This window comes from Triticum aestivum, chromosome 7A (assembly GCF_018294505.1).
Source record: "Triticum aestivum cultivar Chinese Spring chromosome 7A, IWGSC CS RefSeq v2.1, whole genome shotgun sequence".
Taxonomy (NCBI): domain Eukaryota; kingdom Viridiplantae; phylum Streptophyta; class Magnoliopsida; order Poales; family Poaceae; genus Triticum; species Triticum aestivum.
In genome coordinates, this window is record NC_057812.1 from 607,699,280 (window position 1) to 607,705,218 (window position 5,939).

General features: G+C 57.2%; 1 pseudogene; it reads right to left on the reverse strand.

Annotated features, from left to right (window-relative positions):
* Positions 1-2,960: 2,960 nt before the first annotated feature.
* On the reverse strand, positions 2,961-5,602 carry LOC123148579 (protein NRT1/ PTR FAMILY 8.3-like; annotated as a pseudogene).
* Between the last annotated feature and the right edge of the window lie 337 nt (positions 5,603-5,939).

Here is a 5,939-nt window from a genome sequence, read left to right on the forward strand (position 1 = left end):
CCAAGCTCATCATATTTTAGTCTACAGCCGCGCATCTTCTTTTTGCCAATTAGGTCATTGAAGTGGTTCCAGAGAATCTCCATCTTCTCCTGCTGCCCAGAAACCGATAATCCATTGTGCTTGAGAGAAAGCACTAATTTTTTTTCTCTGTCGTGCCATTGCTTTTGAACGCAAGAAAGCAGTGTTGCCATCACCATCCCTGATCGAATCAATCCTAGACCTCTGCCTCCAGTGTGACCTCTGCAGCGCAGCAATTCCCAACAAGTTCATTTTCAGCATTCCTCTGAAGCTGCGCTCAGCGGCTGTTAAATCCCTGTAGTCCATGGCAGTGTCAAGCATACCAACAAGCTCATTACAGATCGCCATCCGGATCTTCAGGTCACCAAGGAGAGAAGCACTCCATTTCTTCAGAGCACGCGCAGTGCGCGTGAGCTTCCAGTGCAGGATGAGATACGGGTCTGTACATGCGTAGGGTCTGTTCCATGCCTCCGAAATCACATGGTCAAACCCCTCTAGCTTGGACCAATAGTTCTCAAACCGAAAGTGTCGCGGCGGCCTGAAGAATGCATCCGTTGTTAGCAGCAAAGGGCAGTGGTCAGAGAGGCTAGAGGAAAACGCTCGAAGGATGGAGTTGGGGTAGATCGTGTTCCACTCATCATTGAATAGTAATCTGTCAAGCTTCACCATAGTGGCTCTCTCCTGCTCATTCGTCCAAGTGTACTTCCGCCCGTGAAGATACATGTCTGTTAACTCGAGCTCATTGATGAACCGACGAAACACAGCCATTGTTCTCCGATTAATGTTCAGGTTATTCTTCTTAGCTGCCAGGGCAATGAGGTTGAAGTCACCAGTGCAAATACACAGAATGTTGCTAGGGCAGTATAACCTGAGGTCATCCAGGAATTGCAATTTCTCTGAATCAGCTTGAGGCCCATAGACAGTGACTAAACTGAACCTTTGTCCAGACAACCTCCAAACACAACCAGCTGCTATAAATGAGTTTTGGATTGAACTAGGCACAATCGTTACCACATCAGGATTCAACGCAACAATTATGCCACCACGAGTCCCAACAGCAGGTGAGTAGCAGAACTCGGTGAACTTCACTCCACAACATTGAGCAACAACTTGGCAATCAACAAAGTCTAATTTTGATTCTTGCAGACAGATAACAGCAGGCTGATGCAAATTGACGATCTCTCGGACCGCACCGCGACGTGCCGGGTTATTTAGACCCCGTACGTTCCAGAGAAGGATACAGAAGCTACTCATGGGGAAACAAGATCGACAAACGACAGGGACAACACCTCGGTTAGGTGCGTCGACCTCGACGGCCGCCGCGAGTGCCTGGAGCGCCTGGATCTGCTGTTCAGTTAGGGGCTTCTTGAATGTTAGCTTGTAGCGCTCGAGCACCTCCTCCTCTTCCTCCTCTCCAGGCTCGGGGATTGCCAGACCCCTCTTGCTGATGATAAGGCGTCGGGCGAGGCGCATTGAGGGATTTCCTCCACCGGTGATGTCAATCTTCCTTCCTAATAGCCTATGGCTGCGGCGAGTGGCGGTGGCCGCTGAGCAGCTAGCGCGCTTTTTCTGTGGCGGCGCGGTGCCGGGAGTGTCTAGCAGCGGCGGCGACAGGGGAGTGGTCACACGGGAGAGGAGCCGCTCAATATCTGATGGCGATGATGGTTGTCCCATGGGTCGAGCAGCCAGTCTCTCAGCATCATTCCCCTCAATTTGGGCCAGAGTGATGTTTACCAGTGGCTCAGCATCGTGGGTTGTGCTCAGCGTCATGGGGGTCATTCGGCCCATTGTATATTGCATCACCGGGCCCAACAGATCCAAAGGGGTGCTCATCTCCTCATGGCCCAGGTCCAACCCAGCAGGCCAGTGAACGCGCGCAGCCAACGGTGTGTCCCCTTGCACAGAGGCACCTAGGTCAGCGCAGGCCTCCAGAGGGGGGACGGGATGCAGCGCAGGTGCTGCAGGGGTAAGGTGCAGCTCTTCCTCTAGGATTGCAGGGGTGTTGGGGAGGCCACCAATCATAAGAGTGGCAAGCTCCTGTGCACACACAGTACCCGACCCTCGGTGCCCGAGAGCACGCCTACCGCGTCGCCAGCAGGCATGCCATGGCCCTGCCAAGCAGCAGGATCAGAGGAGACGCCGTCAGCAGCATGGAGGGCAGGAGGAACCAACTGTTGCTCTAACAGCGTGGTTACGACGTTAGAGCCACCAGTGGGCACCGTCTCAAGCACGGCGGGTGGCTCGCACGGCTCCATCAGAGACGACGAGATGGAACGAAGCCGCTGGGCGGAGCCGGCACCACCACGCACTTGTCTCCTCTCAGAACGAGCCATCGAGGAGGCTTGCTGCACTCGCAGATAGTCGACGGCGGCATAGCCATGTGCCCATGGCTGCGGGTGCTCCTCCGAAGGCTCGCCATCTTCGTCTTCATCGTGTCCGCCGGGAGGGTCGCAGCGGCCAGCAATAGCCGCTAACAAAAACATGGTGCCCGCCACGATGAACACTAGCGCCGAGTTCGTGAGGCGGGCTTCTTCCGCGGCAAGGCACATGGCCCGGCGGCCACGGCGCAGGCCTCCAGGGGCGAGGAGCGAGGCGGGGTTGCTCGCAGCCATCTTGTCCGCTGGCGGTGGTGGGGGCGGGACCGGCGCTGGAGGTGTCAGTAAGCAGATACGCGTCTGGACTGGGGCACGCGTGGAGACGGGGTGGTCCGGCGGGAAGACTAGCCTGGAGTGCACCGGTGGAGGGGTAGGGTGTCGTTACGGTGGAGGCGGCGGCGGTGGTGGGCAGTTGAGCGACGAGAGCGACACACGAGGAAGGTGCTTCCTATGACAGAATCGGGCGGTGTGTCGCTCTCGCACACAATGCAGGCAGCGGACGGGATTGCGGCAGCAGACGACATGGTGTCTGGTGTCTAGGCAGCGAAAGCAGCGGCCACAGACATCTTCTTTGTAGCCGGAATCTCCATTACTGCCAGTAGGCTGTGAATTAGACAAACTGCTGCAAAAATATCTCTGCCCACCAAGAAGCAACTTAAAAATCAGCAACCCTTCCTGGATTTGTAACTCCTGGCGCAGCTCCCGAACGCTATCAGATTGAGACAACCAAGTACGGCCATCAGCCAGAAGAAGCGATCCAGATGACCCTCGTTCAGGTCGTCGGGGATCCACCTAGGCGCGCCACCAGTCGTCGTCGCCCACTGCACGGCCGTCAGTAGGAATGAGCTCAGGTAGCCGCCGGCCGCTACCGCGAGAAGCGCGAGCGCCGTGCATACGGTCTTCATCGCGGCCGGCGCCTGGCCGTAGAAGAAGTCGAGCTGGCCGATGGTGGTGAGCACCTCGCCCACGCCCACCAGCACGTACTGCGGCGCCTGCCACAGCACGCTCGTCGAGCATGGCGCCAGGGGCTCCGCCCTCGCCGCACGGAGGCGCGCCGTCTCGAGAAGCGCCGCGGCCGCCATGGCGAGCACGGGCATGGCGAGGCCGGCGCCGACCCTCTGCAGCTCCGAGATGCCCTTCTCTCTCCCCGTGAGCCTTCTTGCCGCCGGAACAAAGACCCGGTCGTAGAGAGGGACCAGGACGATGATGGTGATTATATCGAAGGTTGACATGGGCGCGGGCGGGACGCGCACGAAGCCGACGGTAGCGTCCATCGCCCTGCCTTGCTCGATGAATGTCGACGAGATCTGCACCGACACGGCATAGAAGAACACGACGGTCGCCTAGAGCGGCAGCATCCGCACGAGAATCTTGAGCTCCTCGACCTGCGTCACGATGCAGAGCCTCCACGGGCTGCGCGGCACCGGCACGGCTGCTGCCTCCACCTCCTTGTCAGAGGCCACGACAATGGTGGCCTTATCGAAGAATCTGATCAAGGAAGCAACAGATCCATCTTGAGTAAGTGGTGAATTGAACCAAGCAAGCTGCAAGAAGATACGAGGAGAATTGTAGTAACTGACCGGAGATCAGTGGTGTGTTCGATCCTCTCGACACCCTTCATGGCGAGGTCATCTTCCGGCATGTCGTAGAGCAGAGAGCTGTCGGCCGGCAGCTCGACGCCGCACTTTCTCACGGCAGCAACCACGACCTGGCACACTCTGGTGAGCGGGCTGCCGCGAGTCCGTTGAAACCTGTAGGTCCGTGACGCCGCGACCAGGCAAGAAAGCCCGACGGCCAGGACGACCGCCGGGACGGTCAGGCCCAGCGCCCAGCCGTAATGATCTTGCACCCACACGATGCCGGTGCTGGATATCAGCGACGTGCAGCTCATGTTGAACACGTACCAGTTGAAGAAGGAGCCCTTGGTCAGGCGCTCCGATGGGTCGCCGTCGTCGAACTGGTCGGCGCCGAAGGACATGAGGCACGGTCGGAGTCCGCCCAGCCCAACGGCAATCATGTACAGGCCGAGAAACAAGACGAACTCCTGAACCGACACCATGTTGGACGAGGTGAGGCCTCTGATGGACACGCCGTTCTCGACGAGCAGCGGGAGGTACGCCGAGAATGCTGTCATCAGCATGCCCTGGCCAAAAAACAGAGAGACCAAATTCTAACGATCTTCCATAATGCTGTCTGCTCTGAATTTTCTCGATTAATTGAAGTGCTCCAGGCATGATGTCGACTGCAGAGTATCGTAATTAATTGAAGTGCTACTCTGTATGCTATTCTTGATTGCTCCATTGGGACATGACATCGAGATGCAGAATGTGCGCAGAGTGGCCGGGAGGAGGATCAAGTAACGTACTGCGACGCCGACGAAGCAGGAGACGACCATGGTGCGGTACCTTCCGCAGTAGGAGTCGGCCACGACGGCGCCGCCGAGGGGCATGAGGAAGCAGGTGGCCTGCCAGGTGGACACGTTCCTCGCCGCGGCGACGTTGCTCTGGCCCAGGACGCCGGTGAGGTACGTGACGAGGTTGTAGGAGATGCCGTAGAAGGCCAGGCAGTAGCAGAACTCGGTGCCTGCATGGGCACCATCGTTCCAAGATTAAAACTGAATTAACCATCACGCAAAGAAATTTATCACTACCGAGAACAGGTGAATGAAGAAGAAATAAATTACCGAGAACTGAGCGGCACGCGCGCCATCCACCCGTGCGATTCTTGAGCGCCGGGTTCCCGTTGAAGTCGAGGGACCCGTCGGTGGTGTACGCCTCCGCCGCCTGCGACGGTAATCCCCACCAAACTTAATAGCGAGACATCATCCATGCCATGTGCTAAAATCATGCAGAGGAAAGGAGAGAAAACAATTGAATTGAACCAGAAAGAAAAGGATTTTTCACGGGGGAGAAAGAGGCGAGGGGGACGAGACGGACCTCGGCTGGAAGTCGGGCGAGCAGGGGCACCGTGTGCTCGCCGGCGGAGGCCATGGCGTGCGAGAGGAGCCTGGGAGCGTACGTCTCTCGCTCGTCCAATGCTTCACTTGGCGGCGGTGCAGTGGGTGGAGATTAGGGTAATCTTGTAGGAGTAGCCGTCCTGACGGACGCATCCTGGCAATTGGAGCGGCTGCAGATGCGAGGTAGCTAGGCCGCCTTAGCCAAGGCGACAGTGATTGAGCCCTTTGCTGAGACTGAGAGCGACATGTAAAATGTGGACGGGGCAACCGCGGCCATGGCGCCAACCAAAAGAATCAGGCGGCAAATCGCAAATGAAAAGATAGATAGAAGAATATTATCGGGTGACTGTGCCACATCCACTGGATTTAGCACGCAAGTATGGGCGTGCTCTGCGGATGCTAAATGGTTTCTTCCCTTTTTGGGACGACACCAATGATTCACACTTATGGTCCGCGATGGTTTAGAGCATCTCCAGCTGTTCAGTTTTTCACGGGCTTGAAATAGCGCCGCCCTGCGGGTGAACCGAACGATAATTTTGACATGTGGGCAATCTGATTCTCAGCTGCTGCCTTAGGTCGTTCTCAGGCGT